Here is an 18,686-nt window from a genome sequence, read left to right as displayed (position 1 = left end):
CATAAAAACACATAAACACATGATGATGATTATACAGTTTAACCTATATAAACACATGATGATGATTATACAGTTTAACCTACATAAAACACATAAACACATGATGATGATTATACAGTTTAACCTACATAAAAACACATAAACACATGATGTTGATTATACAGTTTAACCTACATAAAAACACATAAACACATGATGATTATACAGTTTAACCTACATAAAAACACATAAACACATGATGATTATACAGTTTAACCTACATAAAAACACATAAACACATGATGATGATTATACAGTTTAACCTACATAAAAACACATAAACACATGATGATGATTATACAGTTTAACCTACATAAAAACACATAAACACATGATGATGATTATACAGTTTAACCTACATAAAAACACATAAACACATGATGATTATACAGTTTAACCTACATAAAAACACATAAACACATGATGATGATTATACAGTTTAACACATTCAGTGCCAGCGACGCCATATGGCGTCATTAGAAATTTACCGTAGAGTGCCAGCGACGCCAAATGGCGTCAATAACTCGATTTCTGTTTTTTTTGACGGGGGGGTGTCGATCTATGCCTCTTACATCGCCTCTTACAGTATCAGAGGTATTGAATGTGTCTAACCTATTTTACAGAACCCTTAGGTGGCGACAGCGCTCTCCAGATGAGAGAACGTGGAGTGAAACACACAGAAGAAGTCATTGGGGGGAAGGAAATCGCATCGCATCCGTCCGTATGCAGCGGCTTCATTGAAGCAACGTTTAGCTGTGCCCCTGCAGCAGCCAATCTGCTATCACAATTGCGCACCTCGGTGTCCGCTGCAACAGCCTCCGTGTCCCCTGCAACACCCATTTGCATGATCAGCCGTGGATTTGTTATTATTCTCAACTCGAAGCATGGGAGCTGGTACACGCGGCTGTAAAAAAGCAGGATCTAGCAGACTTTTTCAGTGCTGAGCACAGGCAGGGAAAACAGCAGAGCAGAGAGACACTCCTCCCACAACGGGGGGGGGGGGAGGAGGAGGGGGGGAGGTGGGCACGCAGAGCCAAGTACACAACACAGACCCAGACAGCAGGACAGGGTTGGCAAACGCAAGCCAGAATATCCGATGCCCACCAGCAGCAAAAGATCAGCAAGAAGCTGCAACCAGCAGCGCATGCAGGCGCCAGCGCTGCTGGTTTCAGCTAAAAATATTATTCTTCCAAACAAAATTCCCTTGCCTTCACTGTTTTATTGAAGGAAATTATTTTTGAGGTGTGACTACATCAGAAAATTAGCTTCAGACTCAGTGAATGTGCTTGAAATGCTGCATTTCACAAAAGGCGGAATAACTCAGCTTCTAATTTGAAAAGTGTCTTTTTGCTCGAAACAGCCTATCTTCTCCGGCTCATAACTAAAGAACGGAAAATGGGATCAATAAACTTTTTTTTGCAGGTGATAGAAGAGAGTCTCATCGTTATTTGTGCGTGTTCAGTGTTTACATAGTAATTATTAAAGAAATTATATGACTGTTTTAAAATGCATTGCGGCCTATGTGGCACAGCAAGCAACCTTTTGCCCAAGGGCCGTGGCACTGAAAGTGTTAACCTACATAAAAACACATAAACACATGATGATGATTATACAGTTTAACCTACATAAAACACATAAACACATGATGATGATTATACAGTTTAACCTACATAAAAACACATAAACACATGATGATGATTATACAGTTTAACCTACATATGAACACATAAACACATGATGATGATTATACAGTTTAACCTACATAAAAACACATAAACACATGATGTTGATTATACAGTTTAACCTACATAAAAACACATAAACACATGATGATGATTATACAGTTTAACCTACATAAAAACACATAAACACATGATGTTGATTATACAGTTTAACCTACATAAAAACACATAAACACATGATGATGATTATACAGTTTAACCTACATAAAAACACATGGTGGTCTCGACCTAGTTTCAAGATGAAGACCAGACACGCTGCCTCGCATCACACGTAATCCTAGTGACCTCATCTCATGTAATCCTAGTGTGACGAGCACAAGTGTAATCCCAGCGTGATGTCCGTGTGACGCACTTGCCTATATGACGCCGATAATGTCGTCAGTGCCGAGGCTATGACATGGCAGTATTTATAGCCATGCTCAGTGGGTCATCGTTCTCTTTCCCTGATCTTCTGGTCGCTGTACCTGAGCTGATTGCATCCCGTTCTCTGAAAGCTGCGTTTCGCTCATTTTCAAGTCTCATCCATCCGCTGCCCTGTTCTGTTCCGGCCATCAAGCCATTCAGTCTCCCAGCGTCCGCTGTTCTGATCCTGCTAATCAAGCCATCGTAATCGCAGGTCCTGCTTGATCATCGTTCTCAGCATGTCCTCGTTCGAGGCAGGCGCAGTTCCACGACGAGGTCGGGGAATCCGGCTCCCACGATTGCTATGCTATTGCTATGCTAAATGCTATTCCAGCCGGGGACAGCATGCAGCATGCTTCCCATCGTCAGCCCCGAGCGCAGGGGATGCCCGCGGAGCGCGTCTCGGACAGCAGTCGATCGCAACGGCTCAGGCCGCATCTAGGCCGGCGATCGGCACGAGGGGACGGACGAATGGCCCAGAGGCAGGAGGCGCGTCACTGCGAAGGCCCGATGGAGGACCAGTCACCCGTGGACATGAAAGGACCCGCGAGGAAAGTATCAGTATTTCAGTAATAAAATGGGCGATTTACCGGCCCAGTAAAATCAGATGTAATCATCTCTTAAATACATAACATAGTGTCATATATCTTTAGCAATCAAATCTTAATTTTAAATCATTTTGGCGTGTATTTCAAAAACAATTCACCGCGGTCTGCACGTCGGGCGCAAAGGAAACGAGCTGGGCACAAGTAGCAATGCATTTATCATAGTGAATGAATGAACTCTTGACAATCTTTGTGAACTGGTTGTTATATCCTCGCCTATAGCTAAAGAAAGACGGCGGAGCTACATAATGTCACTTCGCATCCAATAACGTGAAATTAAATAACTCGATAAGATAATCTAAATTAAGAATCAGTTCCCTACAGGCCCGGCTCCAGACCCAAATTACAGAGGGGGCCTGCCCCTAGCTTGGGGGGGCCAAGCTACCCAAGGGGAGTCCGGGGGGATTCTCCCCCGGAAGAAGATTTTGTACATTTTAAAGTAAAATTCGTCAACCTGGTGCATTTGAGAGCAAAATGAAGAGGCTAAATCTATGAAGAACTACACACATCTCTAATGTGTTGTGACTTTACAAATAATTAGGGCTAAACAATTAATATTAAATGTATTTACACATTGTGCACAAATTGCATTCATTGTGACAAATTTACAATAGTTAATATCCAGCCAGAATCATTGCAAATGGATGTTCAAAGTAACAGTTAGCAATAGCATTCAGTTAATCAATGCCTAATGACAGCCAGATTCCGTTTTAAACGTTAAAACAGAAAAACGGAAAAAGGTTTCCCTTTCTCCGAGATGATGCTCCAGTCAGTCAGTCAAATAAACAGAAGCGGTGCTGCTCATTAAATATACTCCTCTTTAAATGGCAAACCAAGTGAGGTCACAGTAGCCTACAATTTGGATATTTAATTGTGCTGCGGGGCGATGCCCATCATCGGTATACAGCTCCACATATACTCTCATTCCATGATAACAATGCTGCAAGTTAAAAAATATCTGTTCAGGCTATCACCGCCCTCGTCACGTTAACTGTGCAGGTCATTAAAGCGCTGGCTATATAGGAGTCCAGGACTGCAGCGATCGCACCGTCGCCAGCAGAACCAGCACTTAGCGTCCACCAGGGCTCCCGCACCGGCAGCGACTATTGGTGTCCAGGCTTCTCCAGGCATCGCCGGGCCATCAACACCGTGCTTCACCGTACCCCTTCATCATTCATAATAATAATGCTTCTTGGTATCATGCCGTTTGCGGAATGTCAGTCATATCAATCAGGCTGAAAGACCTCCTGTGTCCCTCTATCTCCGTATCAATCACGTGTCAATGCCATAGCTTCAGCACCGGGTTGCCTCGGAAAAGGCATTAATCGCATTCCGGCATTAATCCCATTCATTTAGCGAATTGAGCATCTAGGGCTCTATCGTTGCAGCGGCGCAGTTTCTAGGCCGAGCGCCAGCCGCAGCGCAAAGCAGTGGGCGTGGAAAGGCGCACTTGATATCTTGGTATCGGCGCTAAACTCAGCCTCAACCATTATAACCACGCCTTTTAAGCGTAAAATTATGCATTGTCCGCTCATTGGAGAATTGCAGGGAAGAGACACACGCTTGCCTTTTAAGCTCCAATTCCTGGACAAATCCGGTAAAACCAGACAAAGCCAAGGGCTCCGCCGCCCCCCCCTCCCTTCATCCGGTCTGTCTATCTCCATATATAGGCTATTATTCCATATTATTATGCTTCTCAAAGCAATCTAACTGCAGTTAAAATACTGCAAGCATGTAAATACCGTAAAATACCAATTATTAGCCCGGCGTTAATTGACAAAATATGTAGCCAGACCCCGCGTCAATATGGGACCTGCGGCAGTTTGGGACCTGCTTTAATTATTTTTGTACAAAAATATTGCTCAGCAAAGATTGTAAATAGTATGAAATTGTTTATTTAAACCATTTATTTTAATGAGTTGGCTACAGTCAGCACCCCACACGATTGCTTGTCTATGGGGAGAGCCGCGCCTCCCTCTCAGCGCAGCAGAGCACATTGCATGCCAGTTCTGGCCTGTACATGAAATCAAATAAAATTTGAGCTGAACTGTGACCTACCGGTATTTACCACTAAACTTTCTCCGCTGAAGGTGAGAGAACATGATCATCATGTGAGCAGATTATTTGTTGCATGCGCTGCCTCCTCCGCTGTTCATCACTCACGGAGCACCCTCTTCAGTAGCGCACATGTGAAAGAGCGGTGAAATACCAATTAGAAGCGGACTTCTATGCCCGCTGGCAGGGAAATATACCATAGGCACATTTCTCAAAATAATTATTACACCAGAGATGTCGGTTTTAGTGTATAAAAATCTTCAGGAAATGCCTACACAATTTTCAGAATCATCAGATGTTGAGGGAAAACGAATTTTGATCAGCAAGTTTCGTGCATGTGTTTTTTTTCCTCGTTGTTCCCGTTTCCTCGTTGTTCGTATTCTTCATCCGATTTTTCTTCTTCGTTGTGTTTGGGAGATGCATTCAACAGGATGTCGCAAAGGTAAAAAGAAAACATTGAAAAAACTAACCGGGCGTCAAATTGGGACCTGCTTTTATGTACAAAATATGTATCCAGACCCCGCTTATATATGGGACCCGCGGCAATTTGGAAGTCGGCTTCTAATTGGTATTTTACGGTACATGCCTATAATGTCAATTATCTGAATGAAATAATAATACATATTAATTAGGAATATTAGTAATATTAGTAGCCTAGCTAATTTCGGGGGGGGGGGGGGGGGTAATAAAACGTAGAGCTATATTACACATAAATGGGGATTATTATGATAGCCTAAACTAAATTTATGAAACTGCATTACAGCTTCACCCAAAGCCTGAGAAGGGTTGCAATCTTATATTCTATTGTATTCTAAAGTATTTTTTTCTATATATTGTATTCTCCATTCACTTTCCTGTCCCCGGTGCACAGAATCCTGCTTTAGGCCTGCTTTTCAAAAGCGCAAAGCGCTAAAAGTAGGCCAGGTCGGAAGATGGCTGGAAGATACGAGTACGCTGGTATTTAGCGCCGACACGCCCACTTTGGCGCATTCAGGGACTCCGCCACGCCCATTCTGCCTAAAGCGCATTTGGCAGCCTAAAGCCTATTGCTATTTTCCCGAAACAGGCGCAAGGCACGTTTTTTTGCGTTTAAGGCCCGTTTTAGCGCCGAAGGCCTGTGGGAGAATAGGGACCCTAGTGTCCATAATGCTAGGCATGCCGGAAGGGGCGTTAGTTCATGCATGCCTATAATTGCTAATATTTCAACGTGCTATTCTGCTGGCCAAGATTTCCAGAGTTCAAGTGTTAAATAGCCTAAGTGTCATTGATTCATTCCGTCGCGTAAGCAGGACAGGTCACAAGGCTTTAGAGGGCCTACATGTGATCATTCCCATGAATTATTGGCCCGTAATATCCAGCTCAGGGCAGACCTAGTCACATGGTGCATTTGCATTTAGCTCTGCCCACTCATTCAATTTTGGTCCTCGCAACATAATATTGCTGAGGGGGCCAGAAATTAAATTCATTGTCTCTGATTAAGCTGAATGCTTAGTCTCACTGTCGACGAAACTGAAAATCAAATCCATTGCCATTGTCTAGGCCGAAATCAAGTCACTGTCTCTGATTAAGCTGAATGCAGAGTCATGACCGGTGACAAAACCGGAAATCAAATCCATCGTCTTCAAGCGGACGTTCCAAAAACGCAACCTCCTTAACACATTCACTGCCAACAGTTTTTTCAATCCTGTAGGTAGCTTCTGCCAAGGGTTTTTTTGAGGATTCCGGCTCATCTTTCAAGAGCCGAGGATTATTTTCTGCTAGGACTTTGTGAACACAAAATATCTCAAAAGAACTAATAGAATGTGTGCTTTCTCTGTCTATAAGAGTTAGTTTGTAGAGTTAGTTATGTAGGCATTAGCAGTTGAATACAGCATGGTTTCAGCGTCTGAAAATGAAAGCTGAGATAAATACCTTTTTGTGAAATTCGATAGAACAGGCAGAACAGTCACTTTAACAATTTATTTTTGGCATCAGTGAGACATCAGACATCTAAACAATATAGTTCTGAACAGTAATTTCCTCCATAACAGCACCCCCCACCCCCCTCTCCTTCAAACTCCTCCCTCCGTGGGTGTGTCTCTGGTGGCTTTGCAGCGTTTGTCACAAGCGAGTCTCTGCTGCCTGGCTGCTGGCGGCCGCTCGTCGGGCGAGTCTGGATGGGGCTCGTTCGTTTCTGGGTTTTCGGTTGTGAGCTGGGATGAATCTGCGTGCGATTCTGGGCTTTCTGCTGGTGTTTCAAAGTGTGTTGCACCCAGTCTATTTTTGGAACCCCCCACCGTTGTGCGCCACCGTTGTGCGCCAGCGCAAAAGCGTTTTCGCCAAACCATTCTACAGTATGAGAATGGCTTCCTCACGCTTTTCCCTGCAGTTTTGGCTCGGCTTTCTCTAGTGTGGAGAGCACTGTCGCCACTTAGTGGGTTGGTGGAATGGGTTATACACGTTCGGTGGCTCCCATATTTTTATAGGAGATGTAAAAGGGTTAGATCCACGTCCCACCGTCAATTTTTTTTTTTTTTGACGAGTTAACTCGTCCACGGCAGTGAACGTGTTAAGCAGCATGGCAAATGCAAACCCGTGCAGTAGCACCCTTTCATCGCATTTCGTTGGTGGTGGTCTCCCCGAAATTATAGCGCCAGCAGTAAGCCGCCGCAAGTTGCTCGTTGCGCAGGGGCGAGTCTAAAGTTATAGTGCAGCAGTAGCAATGCTCCGAAGTAAGTCGGTGGAACGCGGAACAAGTGTTCCCTTCCAGCGCTCTCCCCGAAATTATGCTCGATGCGAGGACATGAACTCAGTGCACCGAAGTAAGGCGGATGGCTGGCCATCCAGTTTTGGGGGGTGCTAAGTGATAGCGCCAGCAGTAGTAATGCCCCGAAGTAAGCCAGGTGCAGCAGTAGTAATGCTGCGCAGTAAGCCGGTCGATCATGCGTTCCTCTTCCAGAGTCATGCAGCAGTAGTAATGCTCAGAATTAAGCCAGGTGCAGCAGTAGTAATGCTCCGCAGTAAGCCGGTCGAACAAGCGTTCCCCTTCCAGTGCCGCGTGCGCGTAAGTCACTGGAGCCGGTCAAGCGCCAGCAGTAGCAATGCTCCGAAGGGGGTGCTAAATGATAGCACCTCGCTCGTTTCTGCGTCTCGATCAATCTCCCTGTTCTCCCAATCCTGATCCCGCTCCACGGAAATTCGACCCCAGACTGGCCCATCTGCCCCTCTGTTCCTCATCTCGCCCCACCATCACATGACAAAAGCCTGGTCCACTCTTCACCCCAAGCGGATCCTCCAGACGTGTGACCTCCCAGCGGAGCACTATTCCAGTCACTCCTTCGGGACCGGCGCGGCCACATCGACCGCCGTGCAAGGGGTTCTCTCCGCCTCCCTGCAACAGATGGGCCGCTCGTCCTCGTCAGCCTACGCGGCCTACATCCGTCCGGAGCAGGCCGCCATATTGCTATTGCCTGCCCAAAGATCCCTCCTCCCCTAGGCTTGAAATGGTAAGCACATGGCATTCATTCCCTCATTCCTCGCAGTAGAATTGTTACTTCGCATTTCATTGGTGGTGGCCTCCCCGAATCCATAGCGCCAGCAGCACTCCGGCAAAATAGTGCCAGCGGTAGTAATAACTCCAATAGGCAATTGCCGTGGTGATTTTAAATCACTAATTCAGATCCCAGCACCGCCTGAGCGTAAGTCGCGAAGGCGGAAAATGCCATTTTCTTAATGCTAAGTCAGCGCGCCGAATTATGCCGGATTGGTCGATCACGCCCGGTCGGTGATTTTCACACACACACACACACACACACACACACACACACACACACACACACACACACACACACACACACACCGAAGACACATTTATTGATAGGCTATCATTGAATGGTGTCTCCTGATAGCCTGTGATGGTCTTGTTATTGGATTATATGGTATTTATTATTCTGTCTGTCTGTCTTTCTTTTTTCTTTCTTTCTTTCTTTCTTTCTTTCTTTCTTTCTTTCTTTCTTTATTGGTTTATGTTCATTTTATTTCTAATGTAGGCTACATGATTAGACAGTCCCGGGTGCACAGATGTCTCCAGATTGGATTTGCGTGCGTCCTGGAGGCGAGGATATTCATTGCACGCATACAGACGATATCATAAGGCAAGGATTTGCACAAGGCACGCCTGCTTTAGCATAAGGCATGCCTGCTTTAGCATAAGGCATGCCTGCTTTAGCATAAGGCACGCCCAAAGGTGCGCTGGCGAGGAAACCCCGCGGAAAACTAGCTGCTATCGTGTCGGACGCACAGATTGCAGCTGCGCAGGGCGGACGATATCACATGGCGCATGAAGGGCGTGCAAATCCGCTCACAAGTGCAAAACGCAAATATCTGTAAAATCCTTTTTGCATTCTGGGAACCCAGAGTCTATTTTGGCACCTAAATAGACTCTGGGACAGCGATACCTTTTTTTGACGCTTCCAGTTGAGAACCACTGCTTTAGAGGTTAATATGGATTCCATACACCATAAAAAAATACTCACCGATGGACATATTTCCTTCAGCCAGGGCAAAACAGTCCTAACTGAGAATGAATTTGACTTCAAAACCTGATTGTTATGGTGTTATTTCACCATCAAAATTAATTCATATGATTTCCATCTATTGTATCACTGTGTATAGAGGCTTACAGCACAGAAGTGAAATCAATTATCAACATAGCTTACATGTGCACGAGGTACCTGACTACTCACATACAAAATTTGAGCAGGATCAGAGCTTCTCATGAAAAGCTAGACAGCATTATGTAGCCTTGTACCCTCCAGAAAGAGCTCTCTCTCTCTGCTCTCAGAGCTTCTCTTGCAGGAAGCAGCGTAACTCAAACGCTCCCCCAGAATTGCAGCAAAAACCCATTTTAAATGGCTCAAGATAGACTAAACTGAAATAAATCATTGATGGGGAATATACTATGAAAACTAGGGGACGGAAGAAAAGGCAGGCAAAACGAGAAAGTGCCCAAAAAGTTGCTCAGAACAACGAAGACGAGTGCGCGAGCGAAGCTAGCATTAGCACGCTAACGATAGCAGGACAGGTACAACACGAGGAAGATAACATGGCTAACCTCGAAACGATACTTCAAGAAATAGACTTTCGCCAGGAAACAGGGACGGCTATGAAGGGCATTAAGGAGGAGATAATCAAGAGCTAGTGAAGCTACAGTCTCACCTGGAAGCAAGGCTTACTGACCAAGAGGGCCGATCACGGAGAGACAACATCAGGATTTGTGGCGTCAAAGAGGGGGCCGAAGAGAACTCCCCGTCCGTGATTTCCTTCGTGCAGACGTGGAGATTCAGCCGGACACGGATTTGAAAATAGAAAGAGCTCATCGATCTTTGGGTCCCCGCCCGGTAGGAGATGGTCCGCCGAAATCATTTGTGGTCAAGTTTGCGAGCTACCGAACCAAAGAGGAGGTAGTGAAGATGGTCTGGCAGAAGCGGGGTTTTGTTTATCAGGAGAGAAGGGTAAACATAGACCACGACTATGTCCCAGAGGTGCTCAAGAAATGCAAAGAATACACGGAGGCGAAGAAGATTTTGAAAGAGAAAAGCATCAGATTCCAGACACCCTTCCCTGCCAAGTTGAGAGTATTTTTCCAGGACGGGACGCAGCTCTACTGCTCGGCGGAGGAGGCGACCAAGGAGATGGCTGAGAGGGGATTGCCAGTCACGGTGTTCAAACCTCCGGAGAGCGCGGTGGAGAGGATCAAGAGGCTGGCCTGGAGCAAAGTGCCCGTGAGGAGGGAGTCAGAGAGAGAGGCTCTGCGCGGGGGATACAGGGAGAAGCTGAGCGTTTATAAGAGATAACGGACAAGGGGAGCAGACAGCGGGAGAGGTAGTATGATTATTAGTATGAAGACTTTTATATGTTTACCGTCGCTTTTAACTGCTGACAGCTGTTTCTCAATCACTATTATACAATTGGTTTTAAAACATACCGTAGATGATTGCAATTACTGCTAAAAGCTGCAGGTCTGGGGGATGGTTCCGTAATACGGATATACTCACAAGAGGGTGAGGTGATGCGTCAGGAGGGACGCACGCGTGAGGGGAGCTTAAAAGAGGACACCGTACCCAGACCTGAGTTTTATGTGTGTGTAGTCATGTTTCTTATATAGTATGTCGGGGGACTAAATATAGATAAATTGATTTATTCTATTATGCAAACCCAATGAGTCATCTATAAGTTTTTAGCTCTTTTTGCAACTGCTGCGCCTGTTGCTTAATGCACTTTTTATACTCTTTTTAAAGTTTTGTTGTGATGCTTTTAAATGTCCATTTTATTGTCTTCTTTTATTCTTTTATTTTCCTGTCAACCATTTTATGTGAAGCACTTTGAATTGCCTCTGTGTATGAAATGTGCTATACAAATAAACTTGACTTGACTTGACTTGACTATGATGCATGCTCCACAAGCGTGGGGTAATCCAGGAGTGAAGAGGGCTGGACTTGATATAACTGGGCGAGGGTTGGTGAGTTGGACAAATAATAATTGTACAAAAAAAAAAAAAAAAAAGTTAAATAATATTGTAAAAAAATAATAATAAGAGAAAGGGAAAAAAAAAGAAGGGTTCAAGTGTTCAGTTTCGAGTTAAGACCGAATAAGGAAAGGATTGGCTTGTGTTTTGTTTTTGTTTCGAATGTTTCTTTTGAGAGTTCTGACGTTCATGCTAGTTGGTGGAGGACCACGTGACATGGGGGTCCATGGGGGTTAAATGTATAGCCATTTAATCCATCCACTAGAGGGCCCCCTTACTTCATTGATTGGTTTATAGATTACTTACAACACATTTGTATATGTTAACATAACTTTTACTAATCATCTACAAATGTATATTCATGTTTTGTAAATGGTTAGTTCACCATTAACTAAAGGCTTATCAATGACTTACGACTGAACCTTATTATAAAGTGTTACCCACATGTGGATTCAGCATGAGGCTCAACATGATTCCTATCTACATTATCATTTTCTGTGAAGAACAAAAACCAAAGTAAAAGATTCATATCTCGCTTTAACAACCAGCAATCTACCTTTCACTATTTCTTCTACCACATACGATTGTGGTAAACAGTTTTTAGAAAAAAGGAGTGCTACTCCACCACTCTTTCTTCCAGTCACTCTCATTCATACTGTCACTATGTGTTTCTTGAACAAACATGACACTAATGAACTTTAGCTTGACAAGCTCAAAAAGACATGCCCTCTTTCCCACATCCCTTGCTCCGTTTATATTGAGCGTAGAGATTTTAAAATTACTCATAAAGAAAAATGTGGAAAAGAAAAAACACAAAAACAACATTAACCAGACAGTGAGATAGTTTATCTTACGCTGTTTCCCCATTCTTTATCTAGTTCTTCATTGAGACTCGTAACATATTTCTTTAGCCTGTAAATCTCTGGATCTGTGTAACCATCATCTCCTCTGAATCTCATCTGAAATTGAACAGACCGTAGAAACAGTGCTTGCAGGAAAAACATCTTCAAGGACAACATTTTGCTTATTCTTTGTCTGTTTCAAAAATGTCTTAACCTGCTTCATTTCATACAATTTCTCTTGGTGTGAGTCAGACAACTGAGAGTCAGTACAAGCCTGACTGTCTACAACACAGTCCCCCGTCTCTTCTCCTTGTTGGGTGCACTCCTCCCCCTCACCCACCATACTTGTAGCCTCTGACTCCTCCCCCTCACCCACCATGCTTGTAGCCTCTGACAGTTCTTCCTCCTGTCTGACTTTTGACCTGTTTTTTTCCCCTTTCTTTTTAGGCTTCCAGCCAGTATCAGCTTTCTCTCCTAGCTTTCTTTTCACAGCAGTGGCCTTCCACATATTTTCCTCCTCCATCAAAATCTCTTCATCACTCATTACACCTTCAGCAGTTTCATTGTTTGATACCCCAACCTGTTCGCCTTCTGTCTTATCATCATTTATTTTTTCAATTCCAGACGTTTCACTCTGTTTGGGCATTTCTGTTTCCTTATTATTGTCTGGACCCCGTTCCCCTTCTAATATCACATCGCTGTGACTGTCCTTACTAGTACTCTGCCTCTGAGCGCTTCCTCCTGCTTCTTCACTCTGTGTTTTATCAATGGAGGACGGTTTCTGAGGACAGGCCCGAGCTGAATGACCCTCCTCCCCACAGCCAAAACATTTCAAATTCTCAGAGTTGACAAAAATCGTATAATCAAAATCATCAACCTTCAGTTTAAACACCATATTCAACTCTTCTTCTTTTTCATTTAAGATCATATGCACCTGCCGTCTGTGTGAAACTACGGGCCCTATCGTTTGCGCTGCGTTTGCGCGCCTCTTATTGCTATCTTCCCAGATATCTGCCTCCACCGTCCAGTTTTGCGCTGTGATGACACAGGTGTAGGCGTGGCTTAGGAATGTCGGTGGGCCTCTAGCCTATCATGTGTCTCGCGCAAGTGTCATTTAGCGCTGTGGGGAAGATACCGTCGGTATGTGCCGAGCGCAAAGAGAGGTTTAGGCGTGCCCGTTCCAAAATAGGCATTACAGCGCAATGTGTTGGAAAAAAATCGAAATCGAAATAGCAGGTCTTAGCGCAAACAACCCCACTACGCCAGGTGTACGCCTGAGCGCAGACAGTATTCTCCGGCGCAGTGCAGGAAATCCTTGCTTGGATAGGCCCATTACGCACGGCTCGCGCGCGGACACACAATTCCCTCCTCAGAATGCCACGTTGATTTTCAACTAACCTACACTGCAGAAAAACACACACCTTGATTTAACAATGAGAATTCGTTTGTCATGGTTTTGTGTGAAAAAGTGACTTGCGTTTTGAATTGGATTACCAGGGGAATGAGGGTCTGGCCAGGCAGGAGTCTGTGTGTAGCGCGGGGAGGAAATAAACTTCCGTTTATCTCCCCGGATAAGGTGGGCCGAGCTGGGCCGGGTAGGCAGGCTGGGGGGGTCGGTGCACATAGAGGCACTGCCAAGGCAGCGCTGTGCATGGTCCCGCGGATTGAAATCAGTTTCTGGCAGCAAATCACTTTCTGACACAACACCGGCCAGTATAGGCTATACAGTAGGCTAACCCCAGGGGGTTCCTCCGTACATAACCCCCCCACTAAAAACATGCAGAAGATCAGATCGTCATCGTCATCCGACCAGTGACGACAACATCCGAAGTTGGTCCCCGGGCGCTGTACGAGAAAGCGACCACTGCTCCTGGCCTGCCCCCCGGAGGAAAGGACATGCCCGGATGGGTTAAATGCAGAGGACACTTCATTCAAGAACACTCAAGTCATAGAATTAACCATTTATTGCATAAATGAATACAATGCATACAATTATGTTTGGCGTTGAAGGCTCCGCTCTTAGAATTAATTTAATATTTAATTAAATATTTAATTAATTTAATTCTCCCTGAACTCGGCTCAGCAGCATGCTACGCCGAGCAGGGAGAGCAAGCAGAATCCCCCATGGGAATAAAATATTCCAGATACATTTAAACCATAGAAAGTAAAAGAGGGAGCCTAAAAGCAAGATATGGAAACATGTTCATTTTTTGAGCCATGCAGACTCCAGAGCTACAATACATGATAGCATTTGATCTAAAAGGTGGAGGCTGGGGTGGAGGTGGCAAAGCGTTGCCAGCAGCCGCACGATCCAGCAAGGTGGGGAACAGATCAGTGAGTGAGAGGCTGCCATATTTAAACGGACCGCCTTGTTGTGAGAATGACTGTGATTGGAGAATTGGTTAAATGGTGAACCAAACAGAGGCTGTCAGCTGATACAGCTGGGGCGTAGCCTATGACATCATGTCTTGAATGAACTAACACAGGCTTCATTTTTCACCGGCCACCATCAGCATGAGTGTGTTGTGGCCGCATGCATGTATTGTGGTGTTCGTGTGACAATAAAAGACGGGCTTGTCCGTTACGAGAGTTTTTAACCATTGATAGTATAACATCTCTCCCTGCACCATTGCACCATGCAACAATAGCTTAACCCGAGCGGACAATTCTGGTATAGGCTATTGAAATAGAATCTCAAATAACCCTACACTATTAGAGGAACAAATATTTTTAAATGTGTATGTTATAGCCTATATGAGCGAAACGACTAATTAAAAGGCTATAATTACAAAATTAGGAAAGACTAGTGACTACTGGAGAGTCAGTTGACAGCCGGAACAGGGACGGCACCCGGGTAGCAGTATGGGTTAGCTCCCCAGCCTGCGTCTTCCGTGAGGAAGAAGCCCAACAACCCACAAGAGGCATTTTAGGAGGGCCATTCAAGCCGCAAGTGGAGACTGCAGTGCCACCAAGTACTGGTACTGCATGGTGTCCACTAAGATACCATCACCTCGGAATGAGATGTTTGGAGCGGGGGAGTCTGGTGCAGAGCACAGGTCGTAGACCTGGTGAGACGAGGGAGGAACCCGGCCGGGTGGCAATCCACAGAGCCCGGTCCCTCTACGTACCAGAGCCCCCCCCCCCCCCCCCCCGGTCCCGGCAGAGTAGTTCCGGAGCAGCGGATTGAGTGGCCCTGACCGCGTGACCACCTTCGACCCTCCCTATAGGGCTGACCGTGGGTAGCTACTGGGACGTAAGTTGGGGCTTGGCCAGCCCCGGCTGGGTCACCTGGGCGAGGGTGTATGATGTTGCGAGACCCGAAACATCCTATGACCCCAGGGTACATCACTGAGGATACGTCCCAGTTATGCATCCATGCGATGTTTTTTTTTCTTTATTAGTTAGCCTGGCCTAGCCAGTGACTCATAGGAATAGACTACGTGACAACCAGGAAAGACTAGTGACTACTGGAGAGTCAGTTGACAGCCGGAACAGGGACGGCACCCGGGTAGCAGTATGGGTTAGCTCCCCAGCCTGCGTCTTCCGTGAGGAAGAAGCCCAACAACCCACGAGAGGCCTTTTAGGAGGGCCATTCAAGCCGCAAGTGGAGACTGCAGTGCAACCAAGTACTGGTACTGCATGGTGTCCACTAAGATACCATCACCTCGGAATGAGATGTTTGGAGCGGGGGAGTCTGGTGCAGCGCACAGGTCGTAGACCTGGTGAGACAGGGGAGGAACCCGGCCGGGTGGCAATCCACAGAGCCCGGTCCCTCTACGTACCAGAGCCCCCCCCCCCGGTCCCGGCAGAGTAGTTCCGGAGCAGCGGATTGAGTGGCCCTGACCGTGTGACCACCTTCGACCCTCCCTATAGGGCTGACCGTGGGTAGCTACTGGGACGTAAGTTGGGGCTTGGCCAGCCCCGGCTGGGTCACCTGGGCGAGGGTGTATGATGTTGCGAGACCCGAAACATCCTATGACCCCAGGGTACATCACTGAGGATACGTCCCAGTTATGCATCCATGCAATGTTTTTTTTTCTTTATTAGTTAGCCTGGCCTAGCCAGTGACTCATAGGAATAGACTACGTGACAACCAGGAAAGACTAGTGACTACTGGAGAGTCAGTTGACAGCCGGAACAGGGACGGCACCCGGGTAGCAGTATGGGTTAGCTCCCCAGCCTGCGTCTTCCGTGAGGAAGAAGCCCAACAACCCACAAGAGGCCTTTTAGGAGGGCCATTCAAGCCGCAAGTGGAGACTGCAGTGCCACCAAGTACTGGTACTGCATGGTGTCCACTAAGATACCATCACCTCGGAATGAGATGTTTGGAGCGGGGGAGTCTGGTGCAGCGCACAGGTCGTAGACCTGGTGAGACGAGGGAGGAACCCGGCCGGGTGGCAATCCACAGAGCCCGGTCCCTCTACGTACCAGAGCCCCCCCCCGGTCCCGGCAGAGTAGTTCCGGAGCAGCGGATTGAGTGGCCCTGACCGCGTGACCACCTTCGACCCTCCCTATAGGGCTGACCGTGGGTAGCTACTGGGACGTAAGTTGGGGCTTGGCCAGCCCCGGCTGGGTCACCTGGGCGAGGGTGTATGATGTTGCGAGACCCGAAACATCCTATGACCCCAGGGTACATCACTGAGGATACGTCCCAGTTATGCATCCATGCGATGTTTTTTTTTCTTTATTAGTTAGCCTGGCCTAGCCAGTGACTCATAGGAATAGACTACGTGACAACCAGGAAAGACTAGTGACTACTGGAGAGTCAGTTGACAGCCGGAACAGGGACGGCACCCGGGTAGCAGTATGGGTTAGCTCCCCAGCCTGCGTCTTCCGTGAGGAAGAAGCCCAACAACCCACGAGAGGCCTTTTAGGAGGGCCATTCAAGCCGCAAGTGGAGACTGCAGTGCAACCAAGTACTGGTACTGCATGGTGTCCACTAAGATACCATCACCTCGGAATGAGATGTTTGGAGCGGGGGAGTCTGGTGCAGCGCACAGGTCGTAGACCTGGTGAGACAGGGGAGGAACCCGGCCGGGTGGCAATCCACAGAGCCCGGTCCCTCTACGTACCAGAGCCCCCCCCCGGTCCCGGCAGAGTAGTTCCGGAGCAGCGGATTGAGTGGCCCTGACCGTGTGACCACCTTCGACCCTCCCTATAGGGCTGACCGTGGGTAGCTACTGGGACGTAAGTTGGGGCTTGGCCAGCCCCGGCTGGGTCACCTGGGCGAGGGTGTATGATGTTGCGAGACCCGAAACATCCTATGACCCCAGGGTACATCACTGAGGATACGTCCCAGTTATGCATCCATGCAATGTTTTTTTTTCTTTATTAGTTAGCCTGGCCTAGCCAGTGACTCATAGGAATAGACTACGTGACAACCAGGAAAGACTAGTGACTACTGGAGAGTCAGTTGACAGCCGGAACAGGGACGGCACCCGGGTAGCAGTATGGGTTAGCTCCCCAGCCTGCGTCTTCCGTGAGGAAGAAGCCCAACAACCCACAAGAGGCCTTTTAGGAGGGCCATTCAAGCCGCAAGTGGAGACTGCAGTGCCACCAAGTACTGGTACTGCATGGTGTCCACTAAGATACCATCACCTCGGAATGAGATGTTTGGAGCGGGGGAGTCTGGTGCAGCGCACAGGTCGTAGACCTGGTGAGACGAGGGAGGAACCCGGCCGGGTGGCAATCCACAGAGCCCGGTCCCTCTACGTACCAGAGCCCCCCCCCCGGTCCCGGCAGAGTAGTTCCGGAGCAGCGGATTGAGTGGCCCTGACCGCGTGACCACCTTCGACCCTCCCTATAGGGCTGACCGTGGGTAGCTACTGGGACGTAAGTTGGGGCTTGGCCAGCCCCGGCTGGGTCACCTGGGCGAGGGTGTATGATGTTGCGAGACCCGAAACATCCTATGACCCCAGGGTACATCACTGAGGATACGTCCCAGTTATGCATCCATGCAATGTTTTTTTTTCTTTATTAGTTAGCCTGGCCTAGCCAGTGACTCATAGGAATAGACTACGTGACAACCAGGAAAGACTAGTGACTACTGGAGAGTCAGTTGACAGCCGGAACAGGGACGGCACCCGGGTAGCAGTATGGGTTAGCTCCCCAGCCTGCGTCTTCCGTGAGGAAGAAGCCCAACAACCCACGAGAGGCCTTTTAGGAGGGCCATTCAAGCCGCAAGTGGAGACTGCAGTGCAACCAAGTACTGGTACTGCATGGTGTCCACTAAGATACCATCACCTCGGAATGAGATGCTTGGAGCGGGGGAGTCTGGTGCAGCGCACAGGTCGTAGACCTGGTGAGACGAGGGAGGAACCCGGCCGGGTGGCAATCCACAGAGCCCGGTCCCTCTACGTACCAGAGCCCTCCCCCCCCCGGTCCCGGCAGAGTAGTTCCGGAGCAGCGGATCGAGTGGCCCTGACCGCGTGACCACCTTCGACCCTCCCTATAGGGCTGACCGTGGGTAGCTACTGGGACGTAAGTTGGGGCTTGG

Source organism: Poromitra crassiceps (assembly GCF_964638095.1).
Source record: "Poromitra crassiceps genome assembly, chromosome: 17".
Lineage (NCBI taxonomy): Eukaryota > Metazoa > Chordata > Actinopteri > Beryciformes > Melamphaidae > Poromitra > Poromitra crassiceps.
The sequence above is the reverse complement of the archived record's forward strand: the minus strand, read 5'-3'. Positions refer to the sequence as shown.